Genomic DNA, 22,910 nt, shown 5'->3' with positions numbered 1-22,910 from the left:
TCACAAAGGGATTCACACTATCAGACCACAAAAACATCCACCCTTATTCTTGTTTACTTAGCAGGCACAAAAGTACCCCAACATGAATATCTCTGAAACAGAATGGTAGAGAGAGAGAGGGAGAGAGAGAGGGAGGGATGAATTGCAGCTAGCATAAAGAAAACCAAAAGTTGAATAGATGGGATCATGTTCAGCATTGCCTAATTTGGAAGGGGCCAAGAGGCTAGATCTCTTTGAGGAAACTGATGAGGAAGACCAAAATTTAAAAATGAAGGTAACCAGAAAGGCAATCAGGCACATCATCAGTCTCTCAAGAACAGCATTCACTACCCAAATTTGTGGGTTTGTGTTGCAACCGTTTCACTTGTGACTAATGAACAGTTAACCACAGATAGGCTGCTCAATATTTCTGGTTGCCATGGGAACTACAAAAGTCAGATTTCAGCTCATACAGTGTATATATTTCTAGGAGCAGGACAGAGCTCATTGAGTTAAGGATAATAAGTGCTCGCGTGGGACCCAGAGCAAAGCCTATTGCAAACAATCTCTGTACGCTAGGGGCATCAGTGTGCGGGATTCAAAAGCATTAAAAAAACCCGTAACGTCTGTCAATACATCAGATTCTGTCCACCATTTTGTGTTGATCTTGTTCTGACAGTTCTTCACTAGTTTTATGCTCTGTCCAACCCTTCATAATGAAGTCCTGGTCTGCAGATAATAATGGGGTGGCTCCACAGATTACCATTGTTTTGCTCCTGTAAAGAGAACCAAGAGAACGAACCAATAGGAACTCTATAAGAATGGTATATTTAGTCCCCTTTCCGTTAAGCTCTCAGAGCAGAGAGATACAGATGTTGCATTATATCATGGCCTCAGGGTTACAGGGTGTTGTTGTTTTTTTTTGTAAACTTCCACACATTTTTTTGTAAATATCAATATCTGGCAAATAATTTTGATTTTTGTAGTCTCCTGAAATGGTCATGAGAGCTCCTCAGGGCTCCTTGGACCATACTTTAAGAATCACTGACCTAAAGTTTCCAACTATCTCAACAGACAAAGGAGGATACAGATAAGGAGGCCAAATCTGTTCCGGACTAGCAGGCTTGAAAGCCTGCAAAGCGGATTGGTCCGCTAACAGCGGGTCGTGATTGGTCACTCTGGACTGATCCGATTGGCTGGTAAACGGGCTGCCGCGATTGGGCTAACCAAGCGCGGCAAGCTTAAACCTCTGTCATTGGCCGTATAGCCACCGCCAGCTCTATAGAAGGGGCTGCTGTGGCTAGGGCATTTCGCTCGGATCTGAAGTCACTAATAAAGAGCTGTAGTTACTTTCTGAGCCTGTCTCCGTTCTTGGACCCATCCTTCCAGACACAACACTGGCGACGAGGATGGGATGCGGAGACAGCAGAGCTGACTGAGCACCACCACGATCAACAAGACCACATGGCTGACAGCGCGCAGACATCGGCAGAATGGCCAGCGGCGCTATACCACCCGCCCCGTTCGATCCAGCCAGCGAAGACTGGGACTCATACATGGACAGGTTTCAGATGTTCCTAGAGTCCAACAATCTGAAGGACGCCACACCCAGCAAAAAATGAGCAGTTTTCCTGACGCATTGCGGACCTGCCATTTTTAAAATGGCCAAAGCGCTGGCAAAACCGGCTGAAGTTAAATCGATGGACTGGGATACCCTTGCTCCCATCCTTTGCAACCACTACGCACCGGCAGTACTGACTCTCATCCGCAGACATGAATTTTATCAAAGGGACCAACGCAAAGGTGAGAGCATCGGGGATTTTGTAGCTGACCTAAGGAATTTAGGCGGGTTGTGCGGCTTCGCTAATCTCGAAGAAGCCATGAGGGATCAAGTTGTCCTGGGGCTAAGAGACCCCATGGTCCAAAGCAAAATCATGGCCAAAGGAGACATCTCTCTCGCAGACTCAATAACTGACGCCACCGCAGCAGAAGCCACCCGCAAATCAGCAGCACGGATGCGCCAGGCCAATGGGACCAACCGCCAACCTACCAACGATACAGCAACGTCATCAGAGAAATACACATCAGCCACCCACCATGAAGACATCGAGTCCTCATCAGATAGTGAAGAAGAAGAAGTCCATAGACTCCGGTCAGAGCGCGAACAGCGAGACCAGCGGAGTCGTAAATCGAACTTCCAATGCACCGGATGTGGTGGGAACCACCCATGATCCGAATGCAGATTCCTAGACGCCATCTGTCGGTTCTGTGATAAAAGAGGGCATATTGCTAAAGTATGCCGGAATAAAAGAGGAACCAGTCCCATACGGAAAGAAAACAGTCTTCGACAGACAGATGGCAACCCCACCACTAATCATGACCGCACAAACAACCAGTGGAACCAGTACAACAGAACCCGGAAGTTTACCGGCGCATCCAGACAGGAAGAAGCACATCAGACCATCACCATCGGCCACGCCTCATCTTTAGACACCAGAAAAATCCGTGTAGAAGTCAACATTGAAAATCGACCGTTCATCATGGAAGTGGACTCCGGGTCTTCCCTATCCATGATATCCTGGAAAACCCTGAAGGAGCTGATCCCCAACATCCGCCGCCAGGACCTCAGCACTCAGAGACTTATATTAAAAGACTACCAGGGCAACCAGATTCCGGTCGCTGGTTCCACTCATTTCCAGGTATCCTTCAAGAACCACACTGCAATACTACCTCTCACCATCATTGACAGAGACCGACCCAGCCTACTGGGTCTACAATGGTTTGCGCCATTAGGAATCGAAATGGCAGGCATCAATCAGACTGTAGATGAAGATTGGGAAGCAGCCCTCGTCTGGGACTTCCAAGAAGTCTTCAGCGAAAATCTAGGCAAGTACAAGGGGTCCCCTATCTCTTTTAATCTCTGCCCTGACATCGCGCCCATTCGTTTAAAACCACGCCGTGTCCTTTTTGCTCTCAAACCAAAAATTGATGAGCAACTGGACAAACTAATTGCACAAGGCGTGTTAGAACCCATTGATCATGCCCACTGGGACTCCCATAAAACCTGATGGATCCTTGAGAATCTGTGGGGACTACAAGGCCACCCTCAACCATGCGTTACAGCAGAGCGCCTATCTGGTACCCGTGGTCCAGCATCTCCTTCAGTCACTTGGGGGTGGCAGAATATTCGCAAAGCTTGACCTGGCCCAAGCTTATCAACAGCTGCCGGTTGATGCTGAAACCGCCGAAGCCCAAACCATAGTCACGCACAGAGGCGCGTTCAAGTGTAACAGACTCCAGTTTGGAGTAAGCGTAGCACCAGGCATTTTCCAAAGTCTGATGGAAAGGTTGTTGCAGGGCATTAAAGGGGTTGTGCCCTACTTCGATGACGTGTTAATAGCCGCCCCAACAAGGAGTCAGCTAGAGAAATGACTGAGAACAGTCCTACAAAAATTCCAAGATGCTGGCCTCAAGGTCAAGAAAGAAAAGTGCCAGTTATGCACTGAAAGCGTTGAATTTCTTGGTTACCTCCTTGACAAACAAGGAACTCACCCTACTGAAAAGAAATTGGCTGCAATCAAAAATGCCCCGAGACCACAAAACAAAACAGACCTTCAAGCCTTCCTGGGTCTCATTAACTTTTATAACATTTTCCTACCCCAGAAGGCGACTGTTGCTGAACCCCTTCATAGACTCCTCGATAAAAAGGCTTCCTGGATTTGGGGACGACGGGAAGAACATGCCTTTCAATGAGTAAAGGACCTTTTAACTTCGGATGCAGTGCTCATCCAATACAATGAAACACTCCCACTAACTGTGACTTGCGACGCCTCACCTTTTGGAGTAGGAGCCATCTTGAGCCACGTCTTGCCAAATGGTACAGAGGCACCTATTGCATTGTTTTCAAGAACACTGTCAAAAACAGAAAGAAACTATAGTCATCTAGACAAGGAAGCCCTCGCTATCATATCTGCAATCAAAAGGTTCCACGAGTATGTGTATGGAAGATCATTCTCCATCATCACAGATCATAAACCATTACTTGGCATCCTGGCAGGCGATAAACCTACTCCACATATTTTATCCCCCAGAATGACTCAATGGTCGGAGTTCTTAGCCGCCTATGACTACCAATTAAAGCACCGCTCAAGGAAAACCATTCCCCACACAGACGCTTTGAGCTGCTCTCCATTGCCAGAACTCCAAGATGACCTGGCTCCCACACTATCAACACTACAGATTGAGACTCTTCACTCGCCTCCACTAACAGCGCAAGACATCGCATTGGACACCAAAAAAGACTCATGTTTGGCACGAGTTCTTGGCTGGGTGGAGAGGGGATGGCCACAAATCTAACCCAACGAAACCTTTAAACCCTTTAAGAATAGACAAACAGAACTATTCTCACAAAAAGGGTGCATATTGTGGGGAGACCGAGTGGTCATACCAGCAAAACTACAAAAAAAGTTCTACAATTACTGCACGATGGACACCCGGGCATCGTGCGCATGAAAGCGCTGGCAAGGAGCTATGCCTGGTGGCCAGGTATGGACAAACAAATTGAAACCTGGGTCACCACTTGTAGCAAATGCCAAGAGACACACTCAGCCCCACCAAAAGCCTCACCAGCCGAATGGGAAACGCCCAGAGGCCCCTGGTCGCGCATCCATATCGATTTTGCGGGACCTACAAAAGGGCATACCTTCCTGATAACAGTAGACGCATACTCTAACTGGCTCGAGGTTAATAAAATGAAGACCACCACCACAGATGCGGTCATCAAAAAATTGAACAGACTTTTTGCAATGCACGGGTTACCAGATGTCCTGGTATCCGACAATGGCCCTCAATTTACCGCCTTAGCCTTTGAACAATACTTAGCAGACCATGGCATATGACACGCACTGACATCACCAGCTCACCCGGCGGCAAATGGTAGAGCTGAACGAATGGTTCAGTTCACAAAAAGAACACTACAAAAAATGGAACATGGCAACATCCACGATAAAGTCACCAGGATGCTCCTTCTCCAGCATATTACACCAAACACTACAACCAACAAAAGCCCAGCTGAACTTCTGATGGTCAGAAAACTTAGATCTCCGCTAGACCGCCTACATCCTGCATACACCCCGGAGAAACCTTTGGGCTCCAGCAGTAAACACCGTGCCTTTAAGGTAGGAGACCCTGTATTTGCAAAGAACTTTACAGGCGACCCTCTGTGGATCCCTGCCCAAATAACTCAAGTTACAGGCCCCCGCTCGTACCGGCTAGAGACCACAGATGGGAGAGTGTGGAAACTCCACATTGACCAGCTCCGATCCAGGCTAACCACATCCCCCATCAGTGGCCCTAACCACGAAACCAGAGGGGGAAGGGAAATCAGGGGTTCTGAAATTGAACCAACATCTGGTATAGAAGAAAGAACCCCACAATCACCACATCAAAGCCTACAATACTCACCAGCTGATGAAGAGCCTTGGCAAGTGATCGTCTCACCTAGTAGCAGCAACCGAACAGGTCCAGCGAACCCTGTGAGCCCAAGCGCTAGCAACGAAGGAGGCGTGCCACTCATCCCGAGGTCACCTGAAGGGAGTCACAACTATGGAACCAGCTCACCGTTCCAGGGATTTCCGGCAAGCAGCCCGTCGGAACCAGAGACTGAGCAAAGACAATTCGAACAACGCAAGTCTGGTAGACAGGTGCGAAGACCCGCCTACCTGTGAGACTATATAACCCCACCCCTTAGACAGAACCTAGAGGGGAGGGGTGTTCCGGACTAGCAGGCTTGAAAGCCTGCAAAGCGGATTGGTCCGCTAACAGCGGGTCGTGATTGGTCACTCCGGACTGATCCGATTGGCTGGTAAACGGGCTGCCGTGATTGGGCTAACCAAGTGCGGAAAGCTTAAACCTCTGTCATTGGCCGTATAGCCGCCGCCAGCTCTATAAAAGGGGCTGCTGCGGCTAGGGCATTTCGCTTGGATCTGAAGTCACTAATAAAGAGCTGTAGTTACTTTCTGAGCCTGTCTCCGTTCTTGGACCCATCCTTCCAGACACAACAAAATCTGTGGTCTGAAGGGAAGGAAAATGCCCTGTTTAACTTTCTTCGTATCTACAATAAAAATTACAGCAAAAAGCCTGCAAAAATCTGCTTAGGCTACCTGTATATGAAATTATTTTTCCAGGCTCAGAAAGACCGGTTATTCCATCTCAATGTTTTTCCAACAGATCTTTAGTTTCAAGAATATAACTTAGAAAGATTATGGCATCAATGACACGCTTTTCAAGTTTCACCATCAAACCATATGATGAGTCATATGATCTATGGAGAACAATAGTTGTAGATTTCAAGGTTGAAACTGATTGCTGGAATCAGGAAATAAATGACATAAATCTAGGCTATGAGGTCTTTTGATGGACGAGAGGGGAAAAAAAGCACACAATTTACAAGATGACAATAACCAGAAAGTTTCAACGACTACTGTTGTGAAAACAATTCAAAATGAAAACAAACAAGACATTCAAAAAGCAGGCAATGCAATGGTGGGATTCAAATTTTTTTACTACCGGTTCTGTGGGCGTGGCTAGGTGGATGTGGCTATGTGGGCAGGGCCATGTGATTGGGTGGCCATGGCTTTTTTGGGCAGCACCACCCCCATCCCACCCCATTTTTTGGGCCTTCCTGGCCTCAGGGGAGCCTCTGGGGGTGCATTTTCGCTCCCAGAAGGCTCCCCTGGGGCTCAGGAAGGAAAAAAAAAAACAGAGCATAGTTGGGACCTGCAGCACCCCTCCACGGCCCGTTTTGGGACCTTCCTGGCCTCAGGGGAGCCTCTGAGGGGTGCATTTTCGCTCCCAGGAAGCTTCCCTGGGCTCTAGGTCTGCATCCCCTTCCTCCATTTTTTGCCTTCCTTGGCCTCAGGGAAGCCTCCTGGGCGAAGCAGTAAGAAGCAAGGGGAATCCCAGCACAGCTGTTCATAGGAACAGCTGATTGTTAGGAGGTTAAAAAAAAGAAATACAGATACAGATAATCAGAGTTGGAAGGGACCTTATAGGTCATCTAGTCCAACCCCCTGCCCAAATGGGAGACCCTACACCATTTCTGACAGATGGCAGACCAATCTCTTCTTGAAAGCCCCAATACCTTAAGGAGTGACTGGGCGGGCGAGCATCAGGCAAACAAGCGAGCAGCGACTGGCTGACTGGGTTGGGGACATGGCCAGCCAGAAGTTACTACCAGTTCAGCGACCCATGCCAAATCTTTGCTACCGGTTCGCCCGAAGCAGTGCAAACCGGCTGAATACCACCACTGAGGCAATGCCTTCTAGATGGTTGATATGAGGACAAAAAGGAGGACATGTCCTTCTGCTGGGCATTTGGTAACCTTAAATCTATCTGCTTTCTGAAAGCCCATTAAAACCAACCCAACTGAAATATTGATGGGGTGGAAGTTGGGATAAAGTTGTTGCTAAGGGAACAACTTTCATCCTGCTTTATCTCAGAAGTCCTTTCTACATCACCAACATATTTTTGAACACACTTTTTCAGTCTTCAGAAAGACCAATGTTCAAAGTAGCTCAAATGAATAAAGTATTTCTTCACTGGCAAACAATCAGCTAGGGATCTTGAAAGATGGCTGAAGTTTCTGTCCAAGGTCTCTGTGTATTTTTGCCCATGGCTTCCTTGTCACACTTAAAAGACAGCAATTAGTTATGTTTGTCCTACCAGCTACTCACAATAAATAGTAGAAAAACCAAAGCCAGATGAATCAATGTACATACATTGTGAGAGGGTAAAACTCTAAGGACAGGACCACTTATGAGTGAGCCTTGAGCCTGCTTACTAATAAAGATTACAGCTCAGACTCTGGGGCAGCACAAAATACGCTGGGCCAAGAACTGGAAGAATGCACTTTATCATGGCTTAACTGATTAGTTAAGGATAGCTTAGCTTCAGTAACATTGCTATTGTTAACTCTCTCTTTCTGTGATTATAAGCACAGGATACATCTAGTTGGGCAGTGCAGTAGAGGTTATTCTTTTATTTATTTTATTTCTCATATTTATACTTAATTCCTTAGCCTGACCCAGGCTAATTTATAAAACCAATCATTTTTTGGACAATTCCATATTCCATTTTTCCCCTCCCAAAGTGAAAAACCATGAAGATTTGTTTTTCTGGCTGAAACCCACATTGTCAGTACTCCTCTTTGCTATACACTTAATGGAAATACTCCCGTGTAATGGACCAATGATAGACAATAACGAGCAGCAGCCAGGTTAATGGTGCACATTCTTCCTGAGAGTGCTAATGCTCTAAAGTCATTAAAGCTCACCCTCAATTATATTAAGTCAGGGTTAGAATTAGGGTCCTGGCCCATGATATCTGCTGAGGAAGCAGGCAACGGAACAGCATTGACGCAAGTGTTGCCATCAAGATGGCCCATGCCTCCAGACAAAAATAACTGCCTTTGTTTCAATAAATAGCCTCACACTTCCTGTGCCTGCCTATGCGTTTTGTGTGTGTGTGTGTGTGTGTGTGTGTGTGTGTGTATGTTTGGTTCCTTCTATATTTACTTCTGATTATCTCAATCTGTGGTCTCTGCTTGAGGCAAGGAAGGTTTTTGCTCAAAATGACAGGAAATTCACAGACAACACTGTCGGGACAGCTTACCTTTCAATCCAACTGTGCAGAACTGACTTCAGTCTTATCTGCCCGGGAGTCTCGCTCATCAGCAGAGTACAGCGGCAGAGGCAAGTGGGAAAATCAACACTGTAATCAGGGCAAAGCTACTAATGTGGCATAGAGAGGCCATTTCTAAACCGAGACGCACCTGTTTCATCTTGATCCTAAGATACTAAGCTCCTGAAAGGTCATCAGGGCTCTGCTGCAGGCTGCTCTTTCAAGTTCAGGCTGCTTTAATGCAATCAAAGCTCATCTCCTTTCAGAGAGTCTCACAAAGAAAGCGAATCTCACTGAAAGATCAAGGAGATTCTTGAAGATCACAGTAAACATTCCAGGTTCTGTCTTAGTCCACATTGACGTTTGTTTGCATACAGATTCAGTGCCACCTCAGATGTGAGATACCTCTTTTATTACCTCGGGAGACTGATAATGTAAAGTTGGGAGTTTTTCCTCCCAAATGATACTCATCTTTCCCTCCCTCCTTCATCTCCCTCGGAATTCACTTCCTGAGATAGAAAGATTAGGAACTGCAGCCTGAAAAAGTGCAATTGAGAAGTAACGTTTCCATGTCCTCCTAGTGTTTTCAGGATGTTTAGAAAACTTGCTCATCCCTCAAGTTTTATCCACAATCTGTAGGTCTTGCTGATATTGTTTTCAATGTAAACACCCTTGGCTTTGATTATCTCCAGACTTTCACTTCTGCAGAATAAATAAACAAATAGCTCTCAAGATGCCTGTTTGAAAACAAATGGCTGCTAAAACCAGCAAAAGAGTCAATGTCAGTTAACCAATTTACAGCTGTTATCCCAAATGTCTATATTTAAATAGACTGCAAATCAGTTGTTTGGATGCAAGCAGGAGATGGGTCTGAATAAGGCAGAGTGGCTGGATTGTTGCAAGCTGTTTTGGTTTAAAAAGGATACCTTGGACAAGACAGAGCAAGGCAGGACAGGACAGGATAGACTAGGCAGGGGTGGGATTCAACCAGTGTTATTACTGGTTTGGTGATTATGTTTTGCGTGCGCAAGCGCGCTTTGCGCACCCGCACGCCAGATGCGCACTGCGCGTGTGTGTAATAAACCTTAAGCTGTGCTGCCCGGACAGCTGATAAGTGCTGCGCGTGGGTACACAGTGTTTGAAAAGGTTTCAAAGTTTTTTTACTGCTTTTTCAATCTCATCTGTGCTGCGCAAAGCAGCTGAGGTTGAAAAAGCAGGAAATAAAGGACAGGTAAGAGCCCGGGTGGGCCAAACAGCAGCAGACACAGAACTGGTTTGGTGTCTGCTACTCTTCAGAGCTACCAGTTCTATAGAGCCAGGCAGAACCGGTAGCATCCCACCCCAGATGACTAGGCTAGGCTAGAATAGTTCAAAGTTCAAACCTTTATTATCAGAGTGCAACATGTATACAATGAGATTGGCTGAGCCTCCCTTATTCTAAGGGAGGCTCATAAGGATAAGATGCTTAGAAACACTAATTGTACTAAATGCCACTAATAGTTTGCACTGTCAATATCTAGTATTGTTTCCTGACTTAATTGTCTCTCTGCTTAAAAGCAAGAGTAAATGACTAATTAAAAAGTGATAACGAGATAGCAACAGCTTACCCAGACATTTTCTCTTCAGTAGGCCACAAGACTTTTATTGTTTCAAATTGCTGCAATTCTGGTGATACCTAAAAACCTAAAAGATTGGTTGATAGTATATGCCCATGCACTAATGCACTGGTATTCACAGTAAATATTTATTTATGTTGTTATTTTTTTATGTTTTGAACAGGCTTACCCGTTTGGCCAACTTTTATTTAAAAAAATAGCCCAATTTTGTTTAGATGTATTCCCTTCCAAATTTCCCATGTCTCCCATAAAGGAACATAAGTTACAGGAAGTCTTGCCAATTGGCTGGATGAGGCAAAGTCCCCATTTGGCCACTAAGGAGCAAGCAGAGGTGAGGAATTTCATCAGGGTTAGGGTTAGGGTTAGGGTAATTTAGGGCATTTGCAAAGCTCCCGCTGCTTGTAAGGTCTTTTCCCCCTTCCTATTTAAAAAGCGAGTTAGGTTGGTAATAATGGATTATGGTTGCAGGTATTAGTTTTATTAATTTTAACTTTAAAATGCCAGCGTACTTAATCTGTAGTTCTATAAAATATCTCCCACCATCTATATTTTGCCTATTACTTTATTTGATGCCTAGGAATAAAAGATTTCAGTAATTGGATGCAGAGATGAAAACCCTTGAATGTTTCATCTTTTCCAGTCTGAAGCACAAAATCACTCACCCAGCTGGGGTCCACCCAGTCAGCTTTGTCTAAAAATGATGGGTTAATGTTATGCATGTATCCAGATAGTAGTGGTTGAATTTAAGGCTTCCCTGCCTTCTAAGAAAAACCAGACTTGTAGAATTTCAGAAATCTGAAATCGGGTTTTGTTCTTTTATTTTCCGTCACTCCACTATCCTGGTTTTAGTGACACAATAATTGCTTAATTTCTCCCACCCGCCCCCATTTTCTGTGTGGTGAGAAGCTCTGACCCACTTATAAGCTAGAAGATTATCTTTAGAGAGGCTGCTTGAGACTTGCTTGCATCATTTCTGAACAATGGTTTTATTTCAGTTCAGCTGAACAAAGAATGTGTCTCACGTTCTTCAAAAGAATCTGATGTTTACAAAAGAGATCCTGAGCTCCCACCGCCTTCAGGGAAAGAGGAAAATGAAAAGAACCGTATACTGAAGTTTGAATAAACCCATGGAGGTGTTTTGCCAAGTGTGTGTATGTAGATAAGATATGCACTTGTGTCTAGTTACAATAATGCAGTTCTGTAGGGTTCCTTGGTATTTGTAAGTGGCTGACATTATTATTTTAAGAGACCAGAACTTCCTTCCAGTCTGAGTTATTGATTATTTCATTATTTCCCATGACAGAAAGGGCCATTTATTACAGGCTTTACATGCGTTACATGCAACACAGACAACAAGGTCATAAGGCACCAATCCCTCAGACAAAGACCTAAAGTGAGAGTTTTCTGGGCATCTGTCAGCCAAGAGTGCACCCACCCCCATTTTCTGTGTGGTGAGAAGCTCTGATCCACTTATAAACTAGAAGATTATCTTTAGAGAGGCTGCTTGAGACTTTCTTTACTTGCCATGACAGTGGGGGTGGAGTGGGGAGGGGAGGGCTCAAAATAACCTCTGCTTCCCATGCTTGAGCAGATGACAAATTGCACCTCAGACAGATTGCAAAGAGAGAAAACATATTTGGATTTGCAACTGGCAAACTGAATTCATGTTTCCTTTCTGGAAAAGTTGGTGGTGGTTTCATCAAACCAAATTAGGACAGCAATTTCAAGGGAATATCTCCAAATATTCAAAGATCCAATCCCCTCAGATAGGCCTCACAACTCACACTCATACATAAAACCCACACATACATCAAGATCATTGTTACGAACTAAACAAACTCATTTGACAATAACTATACTAGCTTACTTCAGCAGCAGGCTTGTAATCCTGCACTTCTGATTGGCCCACAGATAAGTGAATCGTGATTGGCCGATTCTGGCTGATCTGATTGGCTGACAACGGGCCGTCTCTGATTGGACGCTTTTAGAGCGGTTAGTTCAATTTCATTGGTTGTTGGGACAGCAGCCAGCTCTATAAAAGAACTGCTGCTGCCCTAGTTGTTGCTCTATTCTGAAGTCACTATTAAAGAGTTGAATTGAGTCACTATCGATGCCTCGTCTCCGTTATTGCGCCCACTCCTCCAGATCTAACACTGGCGACGAAGGTGGGATGCGGAGACGATAGAGCTGACTGAGCACTCGCTGAGTACCGAACAGAGCATGTGACTAAGAGCGCGCCAACAACGGCAAGATGGCCAGCGGCGCCATACCACCCGCTCCATTTGACCCGGCTAAACGAAGACTGGGACTCGTATATAGACAGGTTCCAGATGTTCCTGAGACCAACAATCTGAAAGACGCTGCGCCTGGCAAGAAACGAGCGATCTTCCTGACCCATTGCGGGCCTGCCGTTTTTAAAATGGCTAAGGCACTTGCTAAACCAGCGGAAGTTAAGACAATGGATTGGGATACTCGCACCGATCCTCCGAGCCCATTATGCACCCGCGTACCAACGCTTATCCGAAGGCACGAATTTTACCAGAGGGACCAATGGAAAACGAGAGCGTTGGAGACTTCATCGCGGACCTCCGGAACCTGGGAGGCCTCTGTGGTTTTGCAAACCTCGAGGAAGCCATGAGAGACCGAATAGTTCTGGGATTAGATGACCACACAGCGCAGAGCAAGATCATGGCTAAAGGGGACATCGACCGCAGATGTCATCGCCGACGCTACTGCAGCAGAAGCAACCAGGAAGTCGGCCGCTCGAATGCGCCACACCAACGCACCGCTCCGCCAACTCGCCAGTGATACTACGCCTTTTTCCGAGAGGCACTCAACAACGGCTCACCATGAAGACCTCGAATCCTCGTCTGATAGTGAGGAAGAAGAGATCAACCGACTCAGGTCAGAGCGCGACCAGCGAGACCAGAAGAGCCAGAAACCTGCATGTCAATGCGCGCCGGTTGCGAGGCCAATCACCTGCGATCGGACTGCAAATTCCTCGACGCACTCTGCTGTTCCTGTGGAAAGAGGGGCCACATCCCAAAGGTTTGCAGAAGCAAGCGAGCGTCAAGCCCAATCCGAAGAACAACGGGCAGCCCACCTGTAAATCGGGACCGTCTGAATCACCAATGGAACCACTATCACTACAGAAATCGAGCACCTGCTGCGCCAGCTAGGCGAGAAGAGGCGCATCAAACCATTACCATTAGTCACGCATCATCCTTGGATGCAAGAAAGATCCGAGTGAAGGTCGCCATTGAGAATTGTCCATGCGTAATGGAAGTAGACGGGATCGTCCCTATCAATGGTCTCGTGGAAAACCTTCAAACAGCTGATCCCTGACATCCGCCGCCAGGATCTCAGCACCCAAAAAATCATATTAAGGGACTACCAGGGAAACAGGATTCCCGTTGCCGGTTCCCGCCACGTCCAGGTGTTCTTCAAGGACCACACCGCAACTCTGCCTATTACCATTGTCGATCGAGACCGACCCAGCTTGTTGGGGTTACAGTGGTTCGCTCCACTGGGAATTGAACTAGCTGGCATTCACCAGACCGGGAACAGCGACTGGAAGCGGCCCTCGTCCAGGAGTTCCAGGACGTGTTCACCGAGAAGCTAGGCAAGTACAAGGGATCCCCATATTGTTTAGCCTCAACCCCGATGTTGCGCCCATCCGCCTTAAGCTCGCCGAGTGCCCTTCGCACTCAAGCCAAAAATTGATGAACAATTGGACAAATTAATAGCTCAGGGGTGTTAGAACCGATCGATCACGCCCATTGGGAAACCCCGATTGTAACTCCCATAAAGCCTGACGGATCGATAAGAATTTGTGGGGATTACCGGGCCACCCTATATCACGCGCTTCAGCAGAGTGCTTACCTGGTACCTGTGGTCCAACATCTTCTTCACTCCCTAGGTGGCGGAAAATATTTGCAAAATTGGACCTCGCCCAGGCATACCAGCAACTACCCGTAGATGCAGAAACTGCTGAGGCCCAGACTATAGTCACGCACAGAGGTGCGTTTAAATGTAATAGACTCCAGTTCGGAGTGAGTGTAGCACCAGGCATTTTCCAAAGCCTGATGGAGAGACTGCTACAAGGCATAAAAGGAGTCGTGCCTTATTTTGATGACATATTGATAGCTGCCCCCACTAAAGACGTATTAGAGAAACGACTCAGAACGGTTCTTCAGAAATTCAAAAACGCCGGTTTGAAAGTAAAAAAAGACAAGTGTCAACTTTGTATTGAGAGGGTTGAATTCCTGGGGTACCTTCTTGACTAAAAAGGAATCCATCCCACTGAAAAAAAAAGTAACTGCAATAAAAACACCCCAAGACCCAGGAATAAAACAGATCTCCAAGCCTTCCTAGGACTCATTAACTTTTATAACATCTTCTTGCCCCAAAAGGCGACTGTAGCTGAGCCCCTACATAGACTACTTGACAAGAAGGCTTTCTGGGTCTGGGGACATCAGGAAGAACGAGCATTCCAGCAAGTAAAAGATCTCTTAACCTCAGATGCTGTATTAATGCAGTATAACGAGACTTTGCCTTTAACTGTCACTCTGCGACGCTTCACCATTTGGGGTAGGAGCCATCTTAAGTCATGTCCTACCAAACGGAAATGAAGCACCTATTGCTTTCTTTTCACGAACTTTATCAAAGACTGAAAGAAACTACAGCCAACTCGATAAAGAGGCTCTTGCTATTGTATCCGCTATTAAAAGCTTCCATGAATATGTATATGGCAGACCGTTTACCATAATAACCGATCACAAGCCATTGCTGGGCATTTTAGCGGAGACAAACCAACTCCCCACATATTATCACCCAGAATGACCCATTGGTCAGAGTTTCTAGCCGCATACGATTATCAACTGCAACACCACCCGGGAAAGCCATTCCCCACGCTGACGCCTTGAGTCGTTCTCCGCTACCGGAAGCCATAGACGATCCAGCTCCAACTTTAACTGCACTCCAAATCGAAACTCTCCCTGCACCACCCTGACTGCATGAGACATCGCCGCGGAAACAAAAAAGGATCCTGTATTCGCCGAGTCCTCAGCTGGGTGGAACAAGGTTGGCCTGACAGCGAACCCAACGACACCTTCGCGCCGCTCAAACACTGACAGACAGAACTGTTTTCCCAGAAGGGCTGCATCTTGTGGGGAGACAGAGTCGTCATTCCAGAAAAATTACAACATACAGTTCTAAAACTGTTGCACGATGGTCATCCAGGCATCGTGCGAATGAAGGCATTGGCAAGAAGTTACGCGTGGTGGCCAGGTATCGATAAACAGATAGAAGCCTGGGTGGCCACATGCAACAAGTGCCAGGAAATCCACGCTGCCCCACCGAAGGCACCTCCAACTGAATGGGACGCACCATGGTCCCTGGTCCCGCATCCACATTCACTTTGCGGGACCCACCAAGGGACACACTTTTCTCATAACTGTGGATGCCTATTCCAACTGGCTCAAGTCCACAAAATGAAGAGCACCACCACAGAAGCCGTTAAAAAATTAAATAGACTATTCGCTACGCACGGATTGCCTGATGTTTTAGTCTCAGATAACGGTCCCCAATTCACTGCCCTAGCATTTGAACAGTACCTAGCCGACCGGGGCATCCGCCATGCCTTAATCTCGCCAGCTCACCCTGCGGCCAATGGCAGGGCTGAGCGCATGGTCCAATTCATAAAAAGACCTTGCACAAGATGGAACATGGAGACAATGACGACAAAGTAACCAGAATGCTTCTCCTCCAACACATCACCCCACACAGCATCACAAACAGAACCCGGCCAAACTCTGATGGGCCGGAAACTTCGCTCACACCTCGATCGCCTGCACCCAACCTACACGCCAGAAAAACCTTGCGGTTCCAGCAGCAAGTGTCGTGGCTTTCAAGGTAGGCGACTTAGTCTTTGCAAAAACTCGGTGATCCATTGTGGGTCCCCGCTACTATAACTCAAATTACGGGCCCCAGATCTTACCGTCTACAAACTAGCGATGGGAAATTATGGAAGCGCCATATAGACCAACTTCGTTCCCGATTGGCACCTAACCCTATCACAACCCCTGAATCTCAAACTGGGGGAGGGAAATCGAGGAGGCCGAAATAGAAATAGCAGACGACCCACTAACTGACGCCCAGCAGTCTGCACAACCAACCATGGGATACTCACCTTCCGGAGGAGGACCGAGCCGGGTGATTGTTTCGCCACAAAGCAGCCCGGCCATAGAAACAAGTCCAGGGAACCCGGATGACAACAGAGAGGACAGCCCTGAGTCCCCGAGCGGAATAGTGGAACCATTTTCGCCACCCGGTTCGTGCAAACAGCCCACCGGAGCCAGCGCCAGAGCAGAGACCGGTGGAACAGCGAAAATCGAATAGACAGGTGAAACGGCCTGCCTACTTACGAGAATACGCCACCCCACCCCTCAGACGGGGAGGGGTGTTACAAACTAAATAAACTCATTCGTCAATAACTATACTAGCTTACTTCAGCAGCAGGCTTGTAATCCTGCACTTCTGATTGGCCCGCGGATAAGCGAATCGTGATTGGCCGATTCTGGCTGATCTGATTGGCTGACAACGGGCTGTCTCTGATTGGACGCTTTTAGAGCGGTTAGTTCAATTTCATTGGTTGTTGGGACAGCAGCCAGCTCTATAAAAGAGCTGCTGCTGCCCTAGTTGTTGCTCTATTCTGAAGTCACTATTAAAGAGTTGAATTGAGTCACTATCGATGCCTCGTCTCCGTTATTGTGCCCACTCCTCCAGATCTAACAATCATCACAATGTATTATGGAACATATTTATGTACTAAGTCTTCTAGATCTTCCCTACAAAACAACTTATGTATTTATTTACTTATTTATTTATACACACACATACATCGTGTACCTTCAAGACAGTTTTGATCCCTGACAAATGCCTAAATAAGTCTCTGCAGTTTTCTGGAAAAGATTTTCAGAAGTTGTTTGCCATTGCCTCTTTTCTAGAGCTGAGAGAGAGAGGTTGGCCCAAGATTACCCAGTTGGCTTGGTGCGTAAGGCAGAACTACAACTGAAAGTCTTCCAATTTCTAGGCTAACACATTAACCATTGCACCAAACTGCCTCTCTAAATCATTGTTTACTCAGGATTTTATTTTATTTTAAAAAATCCTCTCTGTGCAAGTTGTATAAAAACTTGTAAGTAGGGCATGCTTTCTTCTGTGTTGTTCTAAGCTGTATGGGCATATCTCACTTGGATATACATTCATTTACAATCCCCTGCAGTGCAACCCTTTCTGTTCCATTGTAAAAATGGAGCATTTTTCTGCTTTACTTGCATTTTCACATTATTAGAAAAAAAAACCTTTCTGACACAGAGTATGTGTAAGGTTGTTGGTTTTTCTTTTTAACATTACATTTATTTGGTCCCTTGACATTCTCGAATAAGACCTTCCTTTCATTTCTTTGGCTGTTTCTAAATTTAGCACCAGCAGCAATGCTTCTAATGAAATCCAGTGGGGTCGCCAGGGCAACAGCTGATCATAAATCATTTTTCAGAGGAGCACAACTGGGGCACAATCTGAATCGGCAGAAACTATGCACAAGCCTTCATTATGAAGCTTACGTAGAAACAGCACTGAAAATTATGTTCACAATCCTTTAATATCCCTTTTAGATATTCTCATGTTTGCTGAAGTTCTCTACCTGCACCCAGCCGCAGCACTAACCTACCCTAGCAATGACTTTTACACAAACAAATCCCACACACCCCCTGTGCAAGACAAGCTGAAATTGTCATTAGCTGAGCTGATGTTAAAATGATATCATCTTTATTCTGACACTATCCAAGGACAGTCACAAGGTGGATAAAATATATTCCCCATTCTATTAAAGGGAAGTCAGGTGCCTGGAATTGACTTAAAATAAAAGCAGTAAAGGCAGGATAGAAGTTGTTAGTGGAGGCAGCAATTTCATGCTAAAAACATTGACACAAGGTTGGGTGGACAGCAGCAGAGAAAGTTCTAAGATAAGACATTAAGATTTGGGGGAAAGGCTCAGCTCCCCAGCTGCTGGTTGAAAGGGGGTGAATTTACCACATTTAAAAATAAGGGAAGTAATACACATTGATATCTACACAGCATCTCCCCAAAGAAGGTAATTATATTCAAAATTTAAAATAGTCTCAATGATTTTAATGAAACAGATCCAACACGGTAGCAAGAACAGGTCTTTAAAAAAAACAACAACCTTGAACTGCAATAAAGTCAGAGACTATCTTCAAATGTCTCCTCATGAGCACAAATGCCAAACACAGATAAGCTATTGTTTCGTTATCTCTCTTTTGATCACCATTTGTTCAAGAGAATAAATACAAGGCAGCTGTGATAACAGAGAGGTCGAGAAGGGCAGGACAATCAAGGGAAAGGCTGAGGACCAGTGGTGGGATTCATTTTTTTTTTTAACTACTGGTTCTGTGGGCGTGGCTTGGTGGGTGTGGCAGGGGAAGGATACTGTAAAACCTGCAGTCAGAGGTGGTATTTGCTGGTTGTCCGAACTACTCAAAATTTCTGCTACTGGTTCTCCAGAACTGGTCAGAACCTGCTGAATACCCACCTCTGCTGAGGACATTCCATCATTATCTGCCTATGGATTTGGATAGAACAGGACTGCATTGGCAGTATCCAGATTCTAAACTGCAACTCTTGAACCATCAAAACAAGGACACAGTATCTGTAAAAGTTGCCCTGCCCAGTCGTGTCCAATTCTAGAGTGTGGTGCTCATCTCTGTTTTTTGGCTGAGGAGCCAATGTTGTCCGAAGACATTTTTCATGGTCATGTGGGCAGGATGGCTATGTGCCAAAGGTGCACAAATGGTGGTACCTTTCCACTGAAGTCCTATTAATTTACTCACATTTGAATCCCTTTGAACTGCTAGGTGGGCAGGAGATGGGGCAGGAACAGGAGCTCACCCCATTGTGTGGTGCTAGGGTCTCGAACCCAGGCTGTCAGCTTTGCAAGCTGACAAGCTCAGTGTCTTTAATCACTGAGCCATCATGCCACCTACAATACAATGTGCTGTAACAGAAAATAGAATAGAAATTTCTCGTGCTTATGCACTTAGTTGCCAGAAGAAGGCAGATGAAAGTGGGCTAATTTCAGACCTCCCCCCCTCGTAGGCTGTAATCAGCCTAGAGGCAGGCAGCACAATGACTGACAGTTTTGACCTCATCGATTTTTCCCACATTGCCAAACTGCAGAGACCTGGCTAGAGGATGCTTTATTGATCCTGTTAATTCTTCAGGGTGTATATGTATGTGTGTGTATGGGGGGGGAGAGTGGTTCATAACATATACGCTGTACAATTTTCCCAAGGCTTTGATGGAGCTAAGTCAGTAGGCCAGAAGTGTAAAGAGGGCTCTGATAAATGTATGCTTTTGAATATAGACATGCATTTTCTACAGGCCAGAAAAGGAAACTGGTTATAGTTGCAGACCCAATAGAGATTATTGTGTTCAGAACCATCTGAATTGATTCATGTTGACTGGGGATTAACAATTGTTTTTGGTTCCACAGCTGCACTTGATCTTTGAACCATGTGTTTGACAGAACCAGGACAAAAGTTAAATTTGATTAAATGCTAATTTAATTTGAGGCAGTTAATATAATTATTTGATTGTATAAACATGGGAAAGAACTCCACCCATGTGGAGAAGATTGGGAGTGGCTTCTGAAACAGCTGTGCCATACAAGCCTTGCAAAAGATGCCTTTGCTTTAAGGATTTGACTAGATGAATTTTATTCATGGTAACATATGCTATGAAGGGTCTTTCTTTGGAATGTTTTACAAAGTCATATCCTCCCTAATTCCTTCCTCCTGTCACATTAGGGCCTGTTTTGGATTTTTTTTTGAGGTTGCATCCACAGTTTTGAAAAACTACATCTGGTCCCTGATTTTCTACTCTATCTATCTCTTTCAAAGATCCCTGGCTGCCTATGATAGTTTTCTTAATGAGTTTTTGTAACACAGTGTTGATATTTTTCTCCTTGTAGCGAGAAGTGAAAAGATCAGGATATGTTCAATTAGAAGCATTTACTTGAAGCAATCATCTTAAGTAGCTGATTTTCTCCAACTACATGTTATTTATTTGATTACCTGTTTTTTTTAATTACCTACTGACTAAGTGATGAGCATGTACAGAATAAAGGGCATAATTAAAGGGTTATGAATAAAATCACTGGAAAATCTCAGTACAACATTTTTACAGATGGGACTTGATGAAGAGGAATGCCTACATTCAACAGACATTAAAACCAGAGCAAGGAGGGTAAATAGAAGAGGCAGAACCTGGACCATAAAACTCAGATGAAATACTGACAAGTTCATGGAAACATTACTGTGGGAGCAGACCTTTCATTCTGCATGATAGTTAGTTCATTCTGCATGATAATTAATTGGGGAAGTTCTGTGCATGTAGGCAGAGGCAGCCATTTTGCTATAGAATTCTATAAGTAACAGCTAAGGCAGAAAGTCAAAGGCCTCCTGTCTTAGTCCTTGTAATTCACTGCAGCCTTCAACTGACTTTTTTTTTGTGGTACAAAAATGGTTCACCATCAGTGGTGATATGCTACCGCTTCAGACTGGTTCAACCGAACCGATAGTAAAAAAAAGCCTCCAATGATCAACGGAGCGGAGAAAGAAGAGAAAAGTGCAGGATTGGCCCTCCCACCCATCCCTGCACTTTTTTTTTCTTTATCCTCTCAGCTGATTGACATTGCAGGCCTCAGCTGGTGTGGAGAAAGCTGTGCATGTACGTTAGCTGTGCGTGCACGCATGTGCAATCACCGAACTGGTAGTGGAATAGGTAGGATCCCACTGCTGTTACAATGTGTGAAGCCACATTGTGGAGGGCTTAGTTTCTAATGCTGGCCTTTCAGAAGTAGTGAGAAGAACTGCATCACCAGCTCCTACTTCGCTGTTCATTTTAGCCAATCTCATTGTACACAGGTTGTACTCTGACAATAAAGGTAATAATTTATCCACACTTGTTTTCCATGTGTATACTGCCAGAGTTGTATGGTGTATAAATTTAATAAGTAAGTAAGGTTTTACACCTAATCAAGAAAACCCAAATGTACAGATTAGGTGAAATCTGGCTCAATAGCAATAACTATGAGAGGGATCTGGAATTTTAGTGGACAATCACCTAAATATGAGACAGCCGTGTGCGGCAGCAGCCAAAAAAGCCAATGCAATCCCAGGTTGCATTAACAAAGGGATAAAATCAAAATCACCTGAAGTATTAGACTGCTTTATAAAGTTTTAGCAAGACCAGATTTGGAATAGTGCATCCAGTTTTGATCACCATTGTTCCATATTAGCATACTCGAAATACCCTCTTCTGATTGGTCCAGAGATGCTGCACAGTGATTGGTTCAAGTAAACTATTGTGATTGGCTCAATAGGAATCAACCGCAATTGGCTGGGCCGATCGTGGGAGATTCAAAGAGCCGTCATTGCCTGCGACCCGCGAGCAATCCCTATATGAAGGGCTGCCGCGGCTCCGAGGTCCAGCACAGATCTATACAAAAAATAAAGAGCTGAAAAGTCACACTGGTCTCGAGTCTCTTTTCCCACGATCTTGCACTGGCGACGAGGATGGGATCCTGAGACAAAGAGACCAGTCGAGCATGTGGCAACCAGAACTGACCAACCGACGAGATGGCCGGCAGCAACTCGCCACCCGCACCTTTTGACCAAGTGACAGAGGACTGGGAATCATATATCGATCGGTTCCTCATGTTCCTTGAAAGCAACAACCTGCAGGACGTGACCGACCAGAGGAAGAGAGCCGTATTCCTGACACATTGCGGGCCCGCAGTGTTCAAAATGGCCAAGGCATTGGCCAAGCCGGGAGACATTAAACAGATGGCATGGGCCGACCTGGATCGGTTGCTGTGGGCCCATTATGCACTGGCCGTCCCGAATCTCATCTGGAGGCATGAGTTTTACCGACAGGACCAGAAAGAAGGGGAAAGCGTCGGAGTTTTCGTGATGGCGCTAAGGAACATCGGGGGTGCCTGTGGGTTTTCCAACATGGACGAAGCCATGAGAGACCGCGTGGTCCTTGGGCTAAGAGACCCCACCATCCAGAGCCGTTTGCTGACCCGGCCAGACATCACGGCTGCAGAAGCCATAGCTGAGGCCACCGCAGCCAAAACTGCGAAAAAGTCAGCGGTCGCCATGCGGCAAATGAACGCAGTCACACAGCAAACACCGACAGAAGCAAGCCAGCCCCAGGAGAAGAGACCAGAGGGGAACCAAAAAGCCACCAGCACGACCGCACACCATGAGGACGTCGATTCCCCCTCCGAGACCGACGATGAGGAGGAGGAAATACACAGACTCCAATCAGAACGAGACAGATGGGAAAGGAGAGGTCATAAGTCGGGGTTCCAGTGCGCCGGGTGTGGAGGAGACCACCCCCATTCCGAGTGCCGGTTCTTAGATGCTATCTGCCGGCACTGTGAGAAATGGGGACACATCGCGAAGGTCTGCCGTAATAAGAAGAGTTACAGCCTGAGGTGACGAGACAGCACCCCCCCCCACCAGGACCAGAGACAGGCACACAGAAAAC

General features: G+C 45.9%; 1 protein-coding gene across 2 annotated transcripts in view; it reads right to left on the bottom strand.

The window, feature by feature from the left end:
- CD5 (CD5 molecule) overlaps positions 1-8,788 on the bottom strand; it is a 33,593-nt gene extending 24,805 nt beyond the window's left edge. For both annotated transcript variants that reach the window (XM_087950602.1, XM_087950603.1), the window contains exon 1: positions 8,650-8,788. The gene's annotated coding sequence lies outside the window, so the exon portion shown is untranslated. The remainder of the gene's footprint in view (positions 1-8,649) is intronic.
- Positions 8,789-22,910: the final 14,122 nt, after the last annotated feature.

Source organism: Notechis scutatus, chromosome 1 (assembly GCF_049901735.1).
Source record: "Notechis scutatus isolate UNSWTSFEM ecotype Mainland chromosome 1, rNotScu1.2, whole genome shotgun sequence".
In the NCBI taxonomy this organism is placed as follows: Eukaryota; Metazoa; Chordata; class Lepidosauria; order Squamata; family Elapidae; genus Notechis; species Notechis scutatus.
This window is presented reverse-complemented; position numbering and strand designations above follow the sequence as displayed.